This window comes from Tursiops truncatus, chromosome 5 (genome assembly GCF_011762595.2).
Source record: "Tursiops truncatus isolate mTurTru1 chromosome 5, mTurTru1.mat.Y, whole genome shotgun sequence".
Lineage (NCBI taxonomy): Eukaryota > Metazoa > Chordata > Mammalia > Artiodactyla > Delphinidae > Tursiops > Tursiops truncatus.
In genome coordinates, this window is record NC_047038.1 from 121779541 (window position 1) to 121802015 (window position 22475).

The window sequence follows — 22475 nt, forward strand, 5'->3', positions numbered from 1 at the left end:
AAGAACGATGTTGCCTTGGGTTTGTCATATTCGGCCTTTATTATGTTGAGGTAAGTTCCCTCTATGCCTACTTTCGGGAGGGTTTTTATCATAAACAGGTGTTGAATTTTATCAAAAGTTTTTTCTGCATCTTTTGAGATGATCATATGGTTTTTCTCCTTCATTTAGTTAATATGGTGTATCACATTGACTGATTTGTGTATATTGAAGAATCCTTGAAATTCCTGGGATAAACACCACTTGATCATTGTGTATGATCCTTTTAATGTGCTGTTGCATTCTTTTTGCTAGTATTTTGTTGAGGATTTTTGCATCCATTTTCCTCAGTGATATTGGCCTGTAGTTTTCTTTTTTTGTGACATCTTTGTCTGCTTTTGGTATCAGAGTGATGGTGGCCTTGTAGAATGAGTTCAGGAGTGTTCCTCCCTCTGCTATATTTTGGAAGAGTTTGAGAAGGATGGGTGTTAGTTCTTCTCTAAATGTTTGACAGAATTCGCCTGTGAAGCCATCTGGTGCTAGGCTTTTGTTTGTTGGAAAATTTTAAATCACAGTTTCAATTTCAGTGCTTGTGATTGGTCTGTTTATATTTTCTATTTTCTCCTGGTTCAGTCTTGGAAGGTTGTGCTTTTCTAAGAATTGGTACATTTATTCCAGTTTGTCCATTTTTTTGGCATACAGTTGCTTGTAGTACTCTCATGATCCTTTGTATTTCTGCATTGTCAGTTTTTACTTCTTTTTCATTTCTAATTCTGTTCATTTGAGTCTTCTCCCATTTTTTCTTGATGAGTCTGGCTAATGGTTTATCAATTTTGTTTATCTTTTCAAGGAACCAGCTTTTAGTTTTATTATCTTTTCTATCTTTTCCTTCATTTCTTCTTCATTTATTTCTGATCTGATCTTTATGTTTTCTTTCCTTCTGCTATCTTGGGGGTTTTTTTGTTCCTCTTTCCCTAATTGCTTTAGGTGTAAGTTTAGGTTGTTTATTTGAGATATTTCTTGTTTCTTGAGGTATGATTGTATTGCTATAAACTTCCCTCTTAGAACTGCTTTTGCTGCATCACATACTTTTTTTTTTTTTTTTTTTTCGTAACGCGGGCCTGTCACTGTTGTGGCCTCTCCCATTGTGGAGCACAGGCTCTGGACGCGCAGGCTCAGCGGCCATGGCTCACGGGCCCAGCCTCTCCGCGGCATGTGGGATCTTACTGGACCGGGGCACGAACCTGTGTCCCCTGCATTGGCAGGCAGACTATCAACCACTGTGCCACCAGGGAAGCCCCATTATCACATACATTTTGGGTCATTGTGTTTTCATTGTCATTTTTTTCTAGGTATTTTTTGATTTCCTCTTTGAAATCTTCAGTGATCTCTGGGTTATTAAGTAGTGTATTGTTTAGCCTCCATGTCTTTCTATTTTTCACATGGTTTTTCCTGTAATTTATATGTAGTCTCATAGCGTTGTGATCAGAAAAGATACTTGATATGATTTCAATTTTCTTAAATTTACCAAGGGTTGATTTGTGACCCAAGACATGATCTATCCTGGAGAATCTTCCATGAGCACTTGAGAAGAAAGTGTATTCACTTGTTTTTGGATGGAATGTCCTATAAATATCAATTAAGTCCATCTTGTTTAATGTATCATTTAAAGCCTGTGTTTCCTTAATTATTTTCATTTTGGATGATCTGTACATTGGTGTAAGTGGGGCGTTAAAGTCCCCTACTATGATTGTGTTACTGTCGATTTCCCTTTTTATGGCTGTTACCATTTGCCTTATGTATTGAGGTGCTCCTATGTTTGGTGCATAAATATTTACAATTGTTATATCTTTTTCTTGGATTGATCTCTTGATCATTATGCAGTGTCCTTCTTGCTCTCTTGTAATCATCTTTGTTTTAAAGTCTATTTTGTCTGATATGAGAATTGCTACTCCAGCTTTCTTTTTATTTCCATTTGCATGGTATATCTTTTTCCATCCCCTCACTTTCAGTCTGTATGTGTCTCTAGGTCTGAAATGGGTCTCTTGTAGACATCATATATATGGGTCTTGTTTTTGTATCCATTCAGCCAGTCTATGTCTTTTGGTTGGAGCATTTAATTCATTTACATTTAAGGTAATTATCGATATGTATGTTCCTGTTACAAGTTTCTTAATTGTTTTGGTTTTGTTATTTTAGGTCTTTTCCTTCTCTTGTGTTTCCTGCCTAGAGAAGTTCCTTTAGCATTTGCTGTAAAGCTGGTTTGGTGGTGCTGAAATGTCTTAGCTTTTGCTTGTTTGTAAAGGTTTTAATTTCTCTGTTGAATTTGAATGAGATCCTTACTGGGTAGAGTAATCTTGGTTGTAAGTTTTTCCGTTTTATCACTTTAAATGTGTCTGCCACTCCCTTCTGGCTTGCTGAGTTTCTGCTGAAAGATCAGCTGTTACCTTATGGGGATTCCCTTGTATGTTGTTGTTTTTCCCTTGCTGCTTTTAATATTTTTTCTTTGTATTTAATTTTTGATAGTTTGATTAATATGTGTCTTGGCGTGTTTCTCATTAGATTTATCCTCTATGCGACTCTCTGCACTTCCTGGACTTGATTGACTGTTTCCTTTCCCACATTAGGGAAGTTTTCAATATAATCTCTTCAGGTATTTTCTCAGTCCCGTTCCTTTTTTTGTCTTCTTCTGGGACCCCTATAATTCGAATGTTGGTGCATTTAATGTTATCCCCGAGGTCTCTGAGACTGTCCTTAATTCTTTTATTCTTTTTTCTGCTGTGCGTTATTTATTTCCACTATTTTATTTTCCTGGTTAGTTATCCGTTTTTCTACCTCAGTTATTCTGCTATTGATTCCTTCTAGAGAATTTTTAATTTCATTTATTGTGTTGTTCATCATTGTTTGTTTGCTCTTTAGTTCTTCTAGGTCCTTGTTAAATATTTCTTGTATTTTCTCCATTCTGTTTCCAAGATTTTGGATCATCTTTACTATCATTGCTCTGAATCCTTTTTCAGGTAGACTGCCTATTTTCTCTTCAGTTGTTTGGTCTGGTGGGTTTTTACCTTGCTCCTTCATCTGCTGTGTGTTTGTCTGTCTTCTCATTTTGCTTAACTTACTGTGTCTGCGGTCTCCTTTTCACAGACTGTATGTTCGTAGTTCCCGTTGTTTTTGGTGTCTGCCCCCAGTGGCTACGGTTGGTTCAGTGGGTTGTTTAGGCTTCCTGGTAGAGGGGACTGGTGCCTATGTTCTGGTGGATCACGCTGGATCTTGTCTTTCTAGGGGGCAGGACCACGTCTGGTGGTGTGTTTTGCGGTGTCTGTGACCTTATTATGATTTTAGTCAGCCTTTCTGCTAGTGGGTGGGTTGTGTTCCTGTCTTGCTAGTTGTTTGGCAGAGGCTCTCCAGCACTGTAGCTTGCTGGTCATTGAATGGAGCTGTGTGTTGGCGTTGAGATGGAGATCTCTGGGAGATTTTTGCCGTTTGGTAATATGTGGGGCTGGGAGGTCTCTGGTAGACCAATGTCCTCAACTCGGCGCTCCCACCTTAAAGGAACAAGCCTGACACCTGGCTGGAGTACCGAGACCCTGTTATCCACATGGCTCAGAATAAAAGGGAGAAAAAAAGAAAGAAAGGAAGTAAAAAAATAAAATAAAATAAAGTTATGAAAATAAAAATAATTATTTAAAATGAAAAAAATTAAAAAGTAATAAAAGCAATGAAAGTAAGAAATAAAGAAGATAGCAACCAAACCAAAAAACAAATCCACCAATGATAATAAGTGCTAAAAACTATATTAATAAAAAAGAACAAAAAAAAAAAAAAACCGGACAGACAGAACCGTAGGACAAATGGTAAAAGCAAAGCTCTACAGACAAAATCACAAACAGAAAGATACACATGCACACTCACCAAAAGGGAAAATGGAAAAAAATATATAATCATTGCTCCCAAAGTCCATCCTCTCAATTTGGGATGATTTGTTGTCTATTCAGGTATTCCGGAGATGTACAGTACATCAGGTTGATTGTGGAGATTTAATCTGCCGCTCCTGAGGCTTCTGGGAGAAATTTCCCTTTCTTTTCTTTATTTGCACAGCTCCTGGGGTTCAGCTTTGGATTGGCCCCACCTCTGCGTGTAGGTCACCTGAGAGCGTCTGTTCCTGCCCAAACAGGACAGGGTTAAAGTAGCAGTTGATCAGGGGGCTCTGGCTCACTCAGGCTGGGGGGAGGAAGGGGTACGGAATGCAGGGCGAGCCTGCAGCGGCAGAGGCCAGCGTGACGTTGCACCGCCAGAGGCGCGCCGTGTGTTCTCCTGGGCAAGTTTCCCTGGGTCATGGGTCCCTGCCAGTGGCGGGTTGCACAGGCTACCGGGAGCGGAGGTGTGGATAGTGAGCTCTGCTTGCACACAGGCTTCTTGGTGGCTGCAGCAGCAGCCTTAGCGTTTCACGCCCATGTCTGGGGTCCGTGCTGATAGCTGTGGTTTGTGCCCATCTCTGGAGCTCGTTTAGGTGGTGCTCTGAATCCCCTGTCTTTGTGCACCCCGAAACAATGGTCTCTTGACTCTTAGGCAGGTCCAGACTTTTTCCCGGACTTTCTCCCGGCTAGCTGTGGCGCGCTAGACCCCTTTAGCCTGTGTTCACGCAGCCAACCCCAGTCCTCTCCCTGGGATCCGACCTCCGAAGCCCGAGCCTCAGCTCCCAGCCCCCACCTGCCCCGGCGGGTGACCAGACAAGCTTCTTGGGCTGGTGAGTGCCGGTCGGCCCTGATCCTCTGTGCGGGAATCTCTCCGCTTTGCCCTCCGCACCCCTGTTGCTGCTCTCTCCTCTGCGGCTCCGAAGCTTTCCCCCTTCGCCACCCGCAGTCTCCGCCCACGAAGGGGCTTCCTAGTGTGTAGAAACCTTTCCATCTTCACAGCTCCCTCCCAGAGGTGCAGGCCCTATCCCTATTCTTTTGTTTCTGTTTTCTTACTTTTCCCCTACCCAGTTATGTGGGGAGTTCCTTGCCTTTTGGGGTGTCTGATGTCTTCTGCCAGCATTCGGTAGGTGTTCTGTAGGAGTTGCTCCACATATAGATATATTTCTGATATATTTGTGGGGAGGAAATTGATCTCTGCATCTTACTCTTCCGCCATCTTGAAGGTCTCCTCACTATTAATATCTTTGTATCTACTCTTGTATTTCACTGTTTATGTTCATTGTCAATATTCTATGCTCCAAGTTTTTATTTCCTCTCCCACAGTGTCTTTTAAATGCCCTCTAATTTAGTTTCATTCATCACCACTCTTCTAAAGTTACATCCTATATACTCTACAGTGACCTCCCTATAAGTCTCCTCTTGAAATATTTGATATAGTAGACCTCTAACACTGTTCATATGCGAGGCATGGCATGTGATAGACACTCAAAATAAGTATTGGTTAACATGCAAATGGAGAAAGAAATAACCTCTCCCTATTTACTGTCTATAATGTTGTAGTAGCTAGATTTATTAACTAGACTGTTTCCTTCTTTGATTCTTCTCCTCCCTCTCTGTGCAGTCCCCCAAGTTCTAGTCCTTAGTTATTTAGTTTTTCTCTCTCTGTGATCTTTCACTTAGAGAAACCTCAACTATTGTCTCTGCGTGAATAACTCCATTCTTTTTCTCCAGGCAAGCTTCCTCATGAGCTTCAGTTATATATCTACGATTGTCCTCTAGACACTTCTATTTGGATATCCTGCATCTTTTCAAACATAATTGGTTCAAAATCAAGCACAAGATATTCCTCTCCTCCTTCTTTCTATGTTTCTTTATTTCCATCATAGTATTACCTTTTTCATAGCCACTTTTCATTTTTATCTTCTTCTAATCACTGTACATACTAAATGTTTATTACATTTCTTAGAAAATATTCTGAGTTGTTCTTCCTTTCCATTATCAATGTTAGTGAACTCCTTGTTAGTGACCCTAAAACAGCCCATCTTCCAGTCATTTCATCCTATGAACTACTGCCAGAGTTTATTTCTTAAACTATCTCTTTCTTTATGAATCTCCTTTAGTCAAAAACCTTCAGGAGCTAGACTATGGAAGTGGTTTTCAAAAGCCTTTTTAAAAAAAAATTACTAAACAACTTCAGTTAAATAAAATCTTGTATGGGACCCAAACAAATAAAACAGTAAATCTGTAGTTGTTTTGGCTGAAAATATTTAAAGCCTCTTGTATTTGGGCTTTACCTACACATTGTCCCCTGGGCAGTTCTTTAGAATTTCTGGTACATTTTAGAATACAATTTGAAACATATGGCCTCTAGTACAAAGTCTGCATTTAGGATTTAGGCCCTGTTCCATTTAACCAATCTGTTTGCTACATAAAACTTTTTCCATGTAAATTTGTGCCTTGACTTCTGTCATGTTTAGTGCCCAGAATGCTGTTAAACCACCTTTCTGCTTCTTTAAATCTTATTCATATCCCCAATGCAGTTCAGTCATCACCTCTTCACTGAACATGTGAATGAATATGTAGGAATAAAAGAGTTGGGTATCTTTTTTCACTATGTAGATATATTTTGAGGGGGTACTGTTTTCTTTTTTTGCAAATTACTTCTGATTTGAATTTAATTATTACGTACACAGAGGTCTGTGCAGGCGTATCTTGGAGATATTTCAGGTTTGATTCCAGACCACCACAATAAAGCACATGTCCCAATAACAGGAGTCACAGAAATTTTTTGGTTTCCCAGTGCATATAAAAGTTATGTTTACACTGTACTGTAGTCTATTAAATGTGCAATAACGTTATGTCTAAAAAATGCACATACCTTAATTTAAAAATACTTTATTGCTAAAAGATGCTAAACATCTTTTGAGCCTTCAGCAAGTCATATTCTTTTTGTTGGTAGTTGGTATATTGTCTTACCTTGATGTTGCCTGCTGACTGATCAGGGTGGTTGTTGCTGAAGAGCTAGGTGGCCGTGGCAATTTCTTCAAATAAGACAACAATGAAATTTGTTACATCAATTGACTCTTCCTTTCATGAATGGTTTTTCTATAGCATGCATGCTGTTTGGTAGCATTTTACCCACCATAGAACTTCTTTCAAAATTGGAGTCATTCCTCTCAAACCCTGCTGCTGCTTTGTCAACTAACTTTATGTAATATTCTAAATCCTTTCTTATCAAAATTTCAGCAGTCTTCATAACATCTTCACCAGGAGTAGATTCCATCTCAAGAAACCACTTTCTTTGCTCAACCATAAGAAGCAACTCCTCATCCATTAAAGGTTTACCATGAGACTGCAACAATTCAGTCATCTTCAGACTCCATTTCTAATTTTAGTCCTCTTACTATTTCAACATCTGCAGTTTCTTCCTTCACTGAGTCTTGAATCCCTCAGTCATTCAACTTCTTCCAAACTCCTGTTAAGGTTGATATTTTCACCTCTTCCCATGAATTAAAAATATATATATATATTTTTTTTTTTACAAATATTCTTAATGGCATCTAGAATGATGAACACTTTCCAGAAGGCTTTTAATTGAGCTTGCCCACATCTGTCAGAGGAATCACTCTCTATGGCAGCTAGATCCTTTTGAAGTATATATTTATATTTTGACTGCACCACGTGTCTTGCAGGATCTTAGTGCCCTAACCAGGAGACCAGGGGTCAAACTTGGGCCCCTCTGCAGTGGAAGCATAGAGTCCTAACCACTGGACTGCCAGAAAACTCCCAAAATATATTTATTAAATAATAAGACTTGAAAGTCAAATTGGATCTGTGGGCTACAGAATGGATGTCTTGTTAGCAGCCATAAAAACATCATTAATCTCATTGCACATCACCATCAGAGCTCTTGGGTGACTAGGTACATTGTCAATGTAAAGTAATATTTTGAAAGGAATCTTTTTTTCTGAACAGTAGGTCTCAGCAGTGGGCTTAAAATATTCAGCAAACCATGTTGTTAACAGATGGACCATCATCCAGGCTTTGTTATTCCATTTATAGAGCACAGGCAGAATAGATATAGCATAATCCTTAAAGGCCCTAGGATTTTTGGAATGGTAAATGAGTATTGGGTTCAACTTAAAGTCACCAGGTAATTAGCCCCTACAAAGAGAGTCAGCCTGTCCTTGAAGCTTTGAAGCCAGGCATTGACTTCTCCTCGCTAGCTATTGAGTTGGCCGAAAAGTGCCTTCAGTTTTTAAGTGAAAATAAAAGACGCATTTTTCATTTTCACCAAGAACTTTATTGACCAACATATCTGCCCTTTTGTTCCACTACCTTCTGCCATTTTTCAGGCAACTTCATAATTCCATCTTCCCAAAACTTTTTATCTTTTTGAGCAAAGAACTGTTCCAGGTGCCTTTTACAGTCTTCCAGGGAATTGAAATTTTTCCATTAAGAGAAGTTTGTAAAGACCGAAATAAGTGGAAATCCAAAGGTGAAATGTCTGGTGAATATGGCGGATGAATCAGAACTTCCCAGCCAAGATGTAACAGTTTTTGCCTGGTCATCAAAGAAACATGTGGTCTTGTGTTATCCTGATGGAAGATTATGCGTTTTCTGTTGACTAATACTGGACGCTTTTTGTCGAGTGCTGCTTTCCGTTGGTCTAACTGGGAGCAGTACTTGTTGGAATTAATCATTTGATTTTCCGGAAGGCACTCATAATAGAGGACTCCCTTCCAATCCCACCATATACACAATATCACCTTCTTTGGATGAAGACTGGCCTTTGGTGTGGTTGGTGGTGTTCATTTCACCTGCCCCACGATCTGTTCCGTTCCACATTAATGTACAGCATCCACTTTTCATCGCCCGTCACAATTTGTTTTAAGAATGGAACATTTTCATTACGTTTAAGTAGAGAATCGCATGTGGAAATATGGTCAAGAAGGTTTTTTTCACTTAACTTATGTGGAAACCTATCATAAGTGATTAATATAACCAAGCTGGTGCAAATGGTTTTCAACGCTTGATTTGGATATTTTGAGTATGTCAGCTGTCTTCCACGTGGTATAACATTGATTGTTCTCAATTAATGTCTCAATTTCATCGCTATCAGCTTCAACTGGTCTACCCGACTAGAGCATCATCCAGCGAGAAATCTCCAGCACGAAGCTTCACAAACCACTTTTGACAAGTTCAGTCAGTCACAGCACCTTTTTCATACGCTGCACAAATCATATTTTTGCGTTTCAGTTGCATTTTCACCTTTCTTGAAATAATAAAGCGTAATATGCCAAAAATGTTGCTTTTTTCCTTCCCTCTTCAATATTAAAATGGCTACAGAAAAATTCACCAATTTTGATGTCTTTTTTAAATGCACGCTGATATGACAGCTGTCACATACAATCTAACAAGATTGTTTTGAATGACGTTAAAGACAACTAAGTGCTACTAGAGCCATCTTACGGAAAAAAACTGAACAAAACTTTTGGCCATCCCAACATGAAAGTCCTCGATGGTATCTTCTTCCAAAAGAGGACTGTTTTGTCTACAGTGAAAATCTGTTGTTTAGTGTAGCCACCTTCATTCATTATCATAGCTGGATCTTCTGGATAACTTGCTGCAGCTTCTGCATCAGCACTTGCTGCAGCTTCTGTATCAGCACTTGCCACTTCACCTTGCACTTTTATGTTTGCATCTTTACTTAAACCAACATCTGCTAGCTTCAAACTTTTCATCTGTAGCTTCCTCACCTCTCTCAGCCTTCACAAAACTGAAGAGAGTTGGGGCCTTGCTCTGTATTAGCCTTTGGCTTAAGGGAATGTTGTGCCTGGTTTGATCTCTACCCAGACCACTAAAACTTTCTCCATATCAGAATTAAAGCTGTTTTGCTTTCTTATTATTCATGTGTTCACTGGAAGAGCACTTTTAATTTCCTTCAAGAACTCTTCCTTTGCATTTACAACTTGGCTGACTAATATTTAGTGCAAGAGGCCTAGCTTTTGACCTATCTCAGGTTTTTTTTGTTTTGTTTTTGTTTTTGTGTTTTTGCGGTACGCGGGCCCCTCTCTGTTGTGGCCTCTCCCATTGCGGAGCACAGGCTCAGCGGCCATGGCTCACGGACCCAGCTGCTCCGCGGCATGTGGGATCCTCCCAGACCGGGGCACAAACCCATGTCCCCTGTGTCGGCAGGCAGACTCTCAACCACTGCGCCACCAGGGAAGCGCCTATCTCAGGTTTTGACATGCCTTCCTCACTAAGTTTAATCATTTCTAGCATTTGATTTCTAGTGCCCCATGGTAGGGGTACTACTTGGCCTTATTTCAATATTGTTGTGTCTCAGGGAATAGAGAGACCCAAGGACAGAGAGAGAGATGGGGAAGAAATCAGAACACACACAACACTTATGAATTAAGTTTGCTATCTTACATGGGCACGGTTTGTGCTACCCCAAAACAATTACAATAGTAATATCAAAGATCACTGATTATATATTACCATAACAGATATAATTTTAATAATGAAAAAGTTTGAAATATTGTGAGAAGTACGTGAACAAATGCTATTAGAAAAATGGTGCTGATAGGCTTGCTAGAAGCAGGGTTGCTACAAACCTTGAATTTGTAAAAAACACAGTATCTGAAAAGTGCAATAAAGTAACATGCAATAAAATGAGGTATGCTTGTGTTTTATGCTTATCATATTTCAAATCCCTGAACTGAATGACTTTTAAGCATTCAAAAGGATGGGTTCAAGAGTGATGCTAAATATAAATGTTAAGATAACAAATCTAAGAATAATATACATGTGACCAAAATCAATAATTTAAAACATGCTTTATTATTTTTACATTTGTTTTCTCTTAGGGCCTGCAACATACAATCCTGTTTTAAAGAAATCTTGCTCCATACCCTTATTTGTTAAAGCATCAAAGCGTTTTAAAGATTCCAAAGAGATTACTCCTGGTCCAGCGACATATGAGGTTTGTCAATGATATTTCTCTTTTAATAATAACACAAGAATAGAAAAATTTCCAGAAAGTACTGGAAATGTCTTCATTAAAGTCCTTTCCATATGTTCTATTCTTACTACTAACCAAAATCTTTTGGCTAAGAAAGGCTTTTTTAAAGATAAATTCTGACATTTCTGAAAGAATTATTTGAGAATTTAAGAATTATTTAACAATTTATCTATAAATAGTCTCTACAGCACAAATATATATAATTTTTATATCCCTACAACTCTAAATATTTACTTGTTTACATACACAAATTGAAATAGAAATTTCCAAATGTTTATTGAAATCAAGAATTTATTGGAGAGCTCAGAAGAAGAAAGCCCTGTGGATCCAATAAAACCAGGTATTGATCTTTTATTTTCTTTTAATAAATGCAGGTGGTTTAGATTCATAATAAATAAATGTCTCATTATGCTGTGGGTCTTCTGATTGTAAGGAGGAGGTTTAAATAAACTGCAGGGTTTTAGAAATTGTGTTCACTCTAGGCTTTTATTCCCCATTTGGTGTGAAAAGGTTTTCCTATTGGCTGATAGCAATTAAGAGCGCAAACAATAATGAATGTTCTTATTTGGGTTAGTTAATGACAAATTTATTTTTATTGAATGTATGTTTTTCTACTTTGTCAAAATGTCATAATCCAAAGAATTTTTTGGCATTCTGTCAAAAGCACATTTATAATATAATATCAGAAAAGGGAGAAAAAAGAATAATGAAAGACTTGTTATTTTACTTGTTGGCTGTTGATTCCCCCAAAATATCACTGTTACTTTCTACTGATAAGCAAATCTAATTTTATAAGACTTACTTCACAAAGGGAAAATCTGCTAGACAGAGTCTTAGTAGTAGTTCAGAAGGTGAAAGTCAAGGGAGGATACATTATATATATACAGTGTTTTAGGGCCTTGGCTCTGTAATGTAAGGCAAGTCTTGCAAATTGGGAACTGATAGAGATTTGGCAACGTTTATGACATATTTACTCTTGATTGTTGGGTACAATGAGGAAAGGTCTTTAAGCAAGTATTGATCAGTAAACTATTAGTCTTAATAAGTTAGATATTATAGATGTTCATTTGATCATATTAAATCATAGAAAATCTTTAGCTGATTGCTTCCTCACACCTTTTGAAAACTGGTTTTAATGGAGTCCACAAATGATAAATGCCAGTAAATCTGATGTTATACTTTTTCATTTTGTGCTACATTTGTCATAGAAGATGTACCCACTAGTATTCTTAGTATTTAAAGATGCTATTGCTTTTTCTTTCACTAAGATTTTATGATTTATATTTATACTTCCTCAGTCATTTATTGTGGAATATTATTTTCCGTGTCAGAAAAAAAATTTATGGATTTAATAATGAGGTTTAGTTAAGGTAATGCCTAAAATATCAAACTAATATATCCGTATATTATATAATAGAAACGGAATTCTGCAGTAGAAGTTTAATTTTCTGTTGAGGACTGTCTGTAATTTTTTGTCTTTCCAACACCACTTGTTTCTGTTAATTTTTTGAACAAATAATTTTTTGGAACAAATAATTTTCTTTCATAATTTTTCTTCTTGAAAGGAAAAGTTACTTCTTTTTTTTTAACATCTTTATTGGAGGATAATTGCTTTACAGTGCTGTGTTTGTTTCTGCTTTATAACAAAGTGAATCAGCTATACATATATGTATATCCCCATATCTCCTCCCTCTTCTGTCACCCTACCACCCTTCCTATCCCATGCCTCTAGGTGGACACAAAGCACCAAGCTGATCTCCCTGTGCTATGCGGCTGCTTCCCACTAGCTATCTGTTTTACATTTGGTAGTATATATAAGTCCATAACACTCTGTCACTTCATCCTAGCTTACCCTTGCCCCTCCCTGTGTCCTCAAGTCCATTCTCTACATCTGTGTCTTTATTCCTGTCCTGCCGCTAGGTTCTTAAGAACCGTTGTTGTTGTTTTTTTTTAGGTTCCATATATATGTGTTAGCATACGGTATTTATTTTTCTCTTTCTGACTTACTTCACTCTGTATGACAGTCTCCAGATCCATCCACCTCACTACAAATAATTCAATTCCGTTTCTTTTTATGGCTGAGTAATACTCCATTGTATATATGTGCCACATCTTCTTTATCCATTCATCTATCAGTGGATACTTAGGTTGCTTCCATGTCCTGGCTATTGTAAATACAGCTGCAATGAAGAGTGTGGTACATGACTCTTTTAAATTACGGTTTTCTCAGGATATATGCCCAGTAGTGGGATTCCTAGGTCGTATGGTAGTTCTATTTTTAGTTTTTTAAGGAGCCTCCATACTGTGCTCCATAGTGGCTGTATCAATTTACATTCCCACTGACAGTGCAGGAGGGTTCAATTTTCTCTACACCCTCTCCAGCATTTATTGTTTGTAGATTTTTTGATGATGGCCATTCTGACTGGTGTGAGATGATACCTCATTACAGTTTTGATTTGCATTTCTCTAATGATTAGTGATGTTGAGCATCCTTTCATGTGTTTGTTGGCAATCTGTATATCTTCTTTAGAGAAATGTCTATTTAGGTCTTCTGCCCATTTTTGGATTGGGCTGTTTGTTTTTTTGATATTGAGCTGCACGAGCTGCTTGTATATTTTAGAGATTAATCCTTTGTCCGTTGATTCATTTGCAAATATTTTCTCCCATTCTGAGGGTTGTCTTTTCGTCTTGTTTATGGGTTCCTTTGCTGTGCACAAGTGTTTAAGTTTCATTAGGTCCAATTTATTTATTTTTGTTTTTATTTTCGTTTCTCTAGTGGGTGGGTCAAAAAGGGTTTTGCTGTGATTTATGTCATAGAGTGTTCAGACTATGTTTTCCACTGAGAGTTTTACAGTGCCTGGCCTTACATTTAGGTCTGTAATCCATTTGGAGTTTATTTTTGTTTATGGTTTTAGGAAGTGTTCTAATTTCATTCTTTTACATGTAGCTGTCCAGTATTCCCAGCACCACTTACTGAAGAGGCTATCTTTTCTCCACTATATATTCTTGCCTCCTTTGTCAAAGATGACCATATGTGTGTGGATTTAGCTCTGGGCTTTCTATCCTGTTCCATTTTTATATATTTGTTTTTCTGCCAGTACCATACAGTCTTGATTACTGTAGCTTTGTAGTATAGTCTGAAGTCAGGGAGCCTGATTCCTCCAGCTCTGTTTTTCTTTCTCAAGATTGCTTTGGCTATTCGAGGTCTTCTGTGTTTCCATACAGATTGTGAAAATTTTTGTTCCACTTTTGTAAAAAATGCCATTGGTCGTTTGATAGGGATTGCATTGAATATGTAGATTGCTTTGGGTTGTATAGTCATTTTCACAATGTTGATTCTTCCAATCCAAGAATAGAGTATATCTCTCCATCTGTTTGTATCATCTTTAATTTCTTTCATTGATATCTTATATTTTTCTGCATACAGGTCTTTTGTCTACTTAAGTAGTTTTATTCCTAGGTATTTTATTCTTTTTGTTGCAGTGGTAAATGGAAGTGTTTCCTTAATTTCTCTTTCAGATTTTTCATCATTAGTGTATAAGAATGCAAGAGATTTCTGGGTATTAATTTTTTATCCTGCTACTTCACCAAATTCATTGTTTAGCTCTAGTAGTTTTCTGGTAGCATCTTTAGGATTCTCTGTGTATAGTGTCATGTCATCTGCAAACAGTGACAGTTTTACTTTTCTTTTTTGATCTGGATTCCCTTTCTTTCTTTTTCTTCTCTGATTGCTGTGGCTAAAACCACCAAAATTATGTGGAATAATAGTGGTGAGAGTGGGCCACCTTGTCTTTTTCCTGATCTTAGTGGAAATGGTTTCACTTTTTCACCATTGAGAACGATGTTGGCTGTGGGTTTGTCATATGTGGCCTTTATTGTGTTGAGATAAGTTCCCTGTATGGCTACTTTCTGTAAAATTTTTATCATAAATGGGTGTTGAATTTTGTTGAAAGCTTTTTCTGCAACTACTGAGATGATCATATCGTTTTTATCCTTCAATTTGTTTTATGGTGCATCACTTTGATTGATTTGCGTATATTGAAAAAATCCTTGCATTCCTGAGATAAACCCCACTTGATCATGGTGTATGATCCTTTTAATGTGCTGTTGGATTCTGTTTGCTAGTATTTTGTTGAGGATTTTTGCATCCATTTTCATCAGTGATATTGGTCTGTAGTTTCTTTTTGTAACATCTTTGTCTGGTTTTGGTATCAGGGTGATTTTGGCCTTATAGAGTGAGTTTGGGAGTGTTCCTCCCTCTACTATATTTTGGAAGAGTTTGAGAAGGATAGGTGTTAGCTCTTCTCTAAATGTTTGGTAGAATTCACCTGTGAAGCCATCTGGTGCTGGGCTTTTGTTTGTTGGAAGATTTTTAATCACAGTCTTAATTTCAGTGCTTGTCATTGGTCTGTTTATATTTTCTGTTTCTTCCTGGTTCAGTCTTGGAAGGGTGTGCTTTTCTAAGAATTTGTCCATTTCTTTCAGGTTGTCCAATTTATTGGCACATAGTTGCTTGTAGTAATCTCTCACGATCATTTGTATTTCTGCAGTATCAGTTGTTATTTGTCCTTTTTCATTTCTAATTCTGTTGATTTGAGTTTTCTCCCTTTTTTTCCTTGATGAATTTGGATAATGGTTTATCATTTTGTTTATCTTCTCAAAAAAACAGCTTTTAATTTTATTGATCTTTGCTATTTTTTCCTTCATTTCTTTTTCATTGATATCTAATCTAATCTTTATGATTTCTTTCCTTCTGATAATTTTGGAGTCTTTTTTGTTATTCTTTCTTTAATTGCTTTAAGTGTAAGGTTAGGTGGTTTATTTGAGATTTTTCTTGTTTCTTGAGGTCGGATTGTATTGCTATAATCTTCCCTCTTAGAACTGCTTTTGCTCCATTCCATAGGTTTTGGCTGTCATGTTTTCATCGTCATTTGTTTCTAGGTATTTTTTGATATCCTCTTTGATTTCTTCAGTGATCACTTGTGTATTTAGTAGCATATTGTTTAGCCTCCATGTATTTGTACTTTTTACAGATTTTTTTCCTGTAATCGATATCTATTCTCATAGCATTGTGGTCAGATAAGATACTTGATATGATTTCAGTTTTCTTAAATTTACCAAGGATTGATTTGTGACCCAGGATATGATCTATCCTGGAGAATTTTCCATAAGTACTTGAGAAGAAAGTGTATTCTGTTGTTTTTGGATGGAATGTCCTATAAATGTCTATTGTTCCATCTTGTTTAATGTACCATTTAAAGCTTGTGTTTCCTTATTTATTTTCATTTTCATTGATCTGTCCATAGGTGAAAGTGGGGTGTTAAAGTGCCCTACTTTTTTTTTTGTTAATTGAAAATTCTCTAGAAGTAATCAGTAGCAGAATAACTGAGGCAGAAGAACGGGTAAGTGAGCTGGAAGATAAAATCGTGGAAATAACTTCCACAGAACAGAATAAAGAATGAAAATAATTGAGGACAGTGTTGGAGACCTCTTGGAGAACATTAAAAGCACCAACATTCAAATTATAGGGGTCACATAAGAAAAAGAGAAAAAGGGACTGAAAAAATATTTGAAGAGATTATAATTGAAAACTTTCCTAATATGGGAAAGGAAATAGTCAATCAAGTCCAGGAAGTGCAGAGTCCCATACTCCATAAATCCAAGGAGAAACATGCCAAACACATATTAATCAAGCTATCAAAAATTAAATACAACAGAAAAATATTAAAAGAAGCAAGGGAAAAGGAACAAATAACATACAAGGGAATCCTGACAAGGTTAACAGCTGATCTTTCAGCAGAAACTCTGCAAGCCAGAAGGGAGTGGAAGGACATATTTAAAGTGATGAAAGGGAAAAACTTACTACCAAGATTACTCTACCCATCAAGGATCTCATTCAGTTTCAACGGAGAAATTAAAACATTTACAGACAAGCAAAAACTAAGAGAATTAAGCACCAGCAAACCAGCTTTACAACAAATGCTAAAGGAACTTCTGTAGGCAGGAAACACAAGAGAAGGAAAAGACCTACAATAACAAATCCAAAACAATTAAGAAAATGGTAATAGGAACATAACATATCGATAACTACCTTAAATGTAAATGGATTAAATGCTCCAACCAAAAGACATGGACTAGCTGAATGGATACAAAAACAAGATCTGTATATATGCTGTCTACAAGAGACCCACTTCAGACCTAGGGACACATACAGACTGAAAGTGATTAGTTTTTGTAAAAAGTATAAATTCTCTGTCTAGATTACATTGTTTTGAATATGGATGTCTATTTGTTCCAGAATCATTTGTTGAAAGGAGTGTCCTCTCTCCACTGAATTACCTTTGCTACTTTGCCAAAGATCATTAGGTTGTATTTGCGTGGGAGCATTTTTGGGCTATTTTTTGTGTTCCGTTGATCTATTTATTCTTTCGCCGATACCACATTGTCTTGATAACTAGCATTATAGTTAGTTTTAAAGTCTGGTAGTGTTAGTACTCCAACTTTGTTCTTCTTCAGTATTGTCTAGGTTATTATAGGTCTTTTTGCTTTTCCATATAAACCTTAGGATCAGTTTTTCTATATCCACAAAATAGATTTCCAGGATTTTGATTGGGAATGCGTTGAATCTATAGCCCTTTTTGGAAGAATTGACATCTTAATAATATTGTCTTACTATCAATTAACTTGGAATATTTCTCCATTTATTTATATCAGCTTTAATTTCTTTCATCAGAATTTTGTAGTTTTCCTTGTATAGCTCTTGTATATATTTGTTAGAATTATACCTAAGTATTTCATTTTTCTGAGTGCTAATGCAAATAGCATTGTGTTTTTAATTTCTAATTCCAGTAGTTCATTCCTTGGGTATAGGTAAGCAACTGACTTTTGTATATAAATTTTGTATCTTGTAGCCTTGCTATTAGTTGATTCTTTGGGATTTTCTACATAGATGTTTTATGTTCCAAAAAAGGCCATTTTGTTTCTTCTTTTTCAATCAGTATACCTTTACTTAGTTTTCTTTTTTTTTATTGCATTAACTAGCACTTCCAGTACACTATTGAATAAGAATGGTGAGCAGGAACATCCATCTCTTGTTCCTGATCACAAGAAAGAAGCATATAGTTTCCCACCATTAAGTACAATGTTAGCTATAGGGGATTTTGTAAATGTTTATGAAGTTCGGCAATTTCTTGTTTATTCCTAGTCTGCTGTGAGTTTTTATCATGAATAGGTGTTGCATTTTCTCAAATGCTTTTTCTGCATCTGTTAATGTGATCATATGATTTTTCTTCTGGTCAAATCTCCTTATAAACATGTTAAAAGCAGACATCCTTGCAATCACATTAGTAGTATTTACCAGACGGGGTCCTTACCTGTGAAATGCTTTTATAGCAGTATGTACCTGGTCTGTCAAGTCTGCTAATTCTAAATAAGTCTGAAATTTATTGATTTATAAGTCACAACTCTGGAAAATGTCACTTAATCTGTGTAATTATGGGAGTATAGAATAGGGCTCTTTAATGATAGAATAGCTTCCTTTTGTATGCGTGCATCATTTTGAAACCGCTCGTGTTTGTCTGGGCCAGGACCCATCACATGACAAGGAAAGGGAACTGACAGAAATATGCTGATGATAGGGCTGTTTGCCATGCCTTGAGTTACAAAGTTCTTTGTCTCTGACCCAGGAATCTTATTGTTCTTGCCAGCCTCATGAAATAGTAACTGGCTAACTAATTAGTTTGTAAGTGAGTAAAATAAAATCCCAACCCAATACATTTCTACTGGCTACAGTTGGCTGGAGCTACTTAGCAGCTGCCGCTTTCAGTGAATCATATTTTCTCCAGTTTTCATGGTCCCCACTACTGTGGCTGTCAGTTGCCTCTTTTTATAACTGAGTTTTTATTTGCTTATTGTAAAATTAAGAGGCATAGTAGAATAGTGATTAGCACTGAAAACTCAAACTATGATCCCCCTATTCAAATTTAAATTTCACTAAGTAAACCTGTATGCCTTTAGGCAAGCTATTTAAATTTTCTGTGTCTCTGTTTCCCCATCTGATAATGATGATGTAGAAAATAATAATACTTTCTTTGTGTTTATTGTGAAGATTCACTGACTTAGTTACTAACTAAATTCTGCTAACTTAGTTCACTGAGTTAATATGCTTAAAGTACTTAGAATTGTGCTGACCAGCTAGTAAATGTTAGTTATTACTATTAAAAACCATGTCCCTATTAAAAGTGAGAAAGTAAAGGAGGAAAATTTAGTTCAAAAATTGAGAATATTATTTGTGAATTTTTCTGTGTGTTTATGCAAAGTGTATTTGTATTGGAGTATTAATTTAGTAATATTTAGTAATTATAGCAAGCTGGAAACGTTACGTGGTTATCTTTATGATATAATTTTTGTAATTATTTTTAGGTTTTATGGCAGTTTGCATTAGAAATTTAAATTTCGGCAGAAACTTAAAGTAACAGAAAGTTAGGTATAATCTCAAAAATGATAGAGGAGCATCTTATAGAACATTCTAAGCTTTCACAGCATAAAAGAGTACCTACAAATATTATCAGAACATCAATAGTTAAATGATAGTAGGAATAGTACCAATTCTCAATTTATTCAACTCAGATTTTAAAAACAGAAAAGCTAAATACGATTTGATGTTTCTTCATGAATAAAAGATGCTCAAGATATTTTCCATCTGTCAGTTTATGATGATGATGATAAATATAGATTAATCATTCAGTTTTTGAGGTTGTAATCTTGACTGTCTTGGCCACATTCTTTTATAAAATGATGTATTTTTTGAAGTTACAGCTCTTTTGAATGCCTGGTAGAGAGCTTACTATGACCTATATATGACTATAATTTGTGAAATGTGGTAAAATGAACTTTCTGCATTTAACAATAACCAGTAGGAGAAAATCAGTAAAGTAGACAAATATCTACATTATAAAGATATTGGGAATTTGATCCTGAATGTTTACTGTAATATTGTTATGAACAAGTGTTTTATTATTAGTGGTCATTTAGAAAAATAGCATTTTTCTCAAATGGTTCTTAATTCAGTTGTTGCTAAATTTAAGTTAGAACATTGATGTTATCAGTACAACCAACACTGTCTACAAATGCTAAATTGGTAATGGTGCTGCAGGTCACTCTGATTCTATTATATCACAGAAGATATTAAACAGGGGTGTAAACAGAACAAATACATTAAACAATATTAGAGTAACTGTCACACCTAGAAATCTCTTTTAATTAATTTTCATATAAGGCTGTTTCAACACATAGGTTGAGGGTTTTTTTTTGTTTTGTTTTTAACATCTTTATTGGGGTATAATTCCTTTACAATGGTATGTTAGTTTCTGCTTTATAACAAAGTGAATCAGTTATACATATACATATGTTCCCATATCTCTTCCCTCTTGCGTCTCCCTCCCTCCCACCCTCCCTATCCCACCCCTCCAGGCGGTCACAAACCACCGAGCTGATATCCCTGTGCTATGCGGCTGCTTCCCACTAGCTATCTACCTTACGTTTGGTAGTGTATATATGTCCATGCCTCTCTCTCACTTTGTCACAGCTCACCCTTCCCCCTCCCCATATCCTCAAGTCCATTCTCTAGTAGGTCTGTGTCTTTATTCCTGTCTTACCCCTAGGTTCTTCATGACATTTTTTTTTCTTAAATTCCATATATATGTGTTAGCATACGGTATTTGTCTTTCTCTTTCTGACTTACTTCACTCAGTATGACAGACTTTAGGTCTATCCACCTCATTACAAATAGCTCAATTTCGTTTCTTTTTATGGCTGAGTCATAGGTTGAGTTTTTAATATGAAGATGATAACTAGTAAAGATCTGGCTTCTGATTTTGATTTGATTTTTTTTTTTAAGTCATGCCTTTTGTAAATTGCTGAATTGCTCAGTCAGTTCCAATTCACTAGAAACTTAGTTAAGAGATGTGTGCTATCATATTCCATAAAAATAGTGACTTTAAAAATTAAATCATAAACTTAGAATACCAGTTAATGAATATCTTAACCTAGTGATATCAGTCACACTTAAAGTTTAAGAAAACAAAATTTACTATATTGTGGGCACCTAAAATGGTATAAAATCAAGCTTCACTGATCCCTACCATAACATCTAATTTCTCCTATAAATGTTATGTTTTTGCACTGGCTAGAACATGTCCTGAAACATTTTAATAAATTTCCTTTTCCTGTTTCTATGTAGAATATAAAATGAGCCTATTCACATCAGAGGTCAGAACCCCTGCTCAATTCAACATTCTCCACATTATCTAAATCTTATATTTTCTAGTTAAAAATGATCATTTTCTTAGACCTTTTACTTTTTACTTCCATCTACACTAATGGGCTTCTCTTTGGGTTTACATTTGTTCAGGAAATACAGTTGTAATAGTTACTGTGTTACTGCATATGAGAGGCAAATAGAAAGTAACCAGTTTGAATTGAAATGCAGATACCAATGTCTTAACAATGGGTAATGCAATATATGCTTGAGGAAAATCACAAATCATAGATTTTTAGAATTTCTTAAAATAACTGAAACTTTTTGTGGTTTCAATTCAGTTTAAATTCATTAAAGACACATTTCTATATAGTTGTGATTATAGTTACTATCTATGTATTAGCCAAGTGCAAGATGATCTTGGAGGTGGGGAAAACTATATATATATTGAGTTTTGTTATTATTGAGGCCCTTATAGGTAGCATAGTCTAATCATTAAGAGTTAACCTTTTTTGATAAGATAGACATAGGCGCTCCACTAGCTTTTCCACTCTCTCCCACTTCACTCGTATCCAGAGAATTTGAGAAGTGAGCCCCAGAGTCCTCATATTTTAAAATGGGGCTGTTAATAGAATCTATTTGATAGGACATTTTAAGTGTTACAAAAAATGTGGGTATGCTGGCTGGTCCATAGTAAGTGCTGATTACATTATTTATATTGTACTTGGGTTTTAATTTTTTATCATTAATAAGCACCATTTTAAAAATAAGAAATTTTTATATGTATAATCTAATCTATTAGTAAATACTTAATTTGAATTCTATTGTATTTGCATATAAGTTATTTCAAAATGTGTGTTGATTTTATTCCTCTTAAGTGGATCTTTCTTTAGTTTCTTTTCTATATGTTAGCAGAGAAATTGTTACTGAAAATTTGGTCCGTGTCCTCGATGCTGAATGAGAATAACAAGGGCAAGGGTTTGAGAATAACAAGGTCAAGGGTTTGAGAATAAAGGAAAGAGGAATTTTATTGATTTGTCAGAAAATGAGGAGGGTAGCTGACTAACATCTTAAGCACTACCATCCTGCCTTCTAAGAGAAAGCAGGGATATTTAAAGAAAAGTTTTGGGGTTTCAGTGTGACCATTGTCACATATAGTTGATTGTTTTGTTGAGGGTAGTTCTTTCCATGACATTATCTCTGACTGTTTCGGTCCTCTGGTTTTTTCAGCCCTCTGGTCCCAGTTAGAATGTTCCTTCTTTTGATAATTCTTGCTTTGTGACTTCATGGCCTTGGG

At 36.2% G+C, this 22475-nt stretch overlaps 1 protein-coding gene across 1 annotated transcript in view; it reads left to right on the forward strand.

The window, feature by feature from the left end:
- Positions 1 to 22475, forward strand: part of STPG2 (sperm tail PG-rich repeat containing 2) — a 423221-nt gene that overhangs the window by 154860 nt on the left and 245886 nt on the right. Inside the window, exon 7 of the mRNA XM_019926437.3 lies at positions 10766 to 10881. The gene's annotated coding sequence lies outside the window, so the exon portion shown is untranslated. The remainder of the gene's footprint in view (positions 1 to 10765; positions 10882 to 22475) is intronic.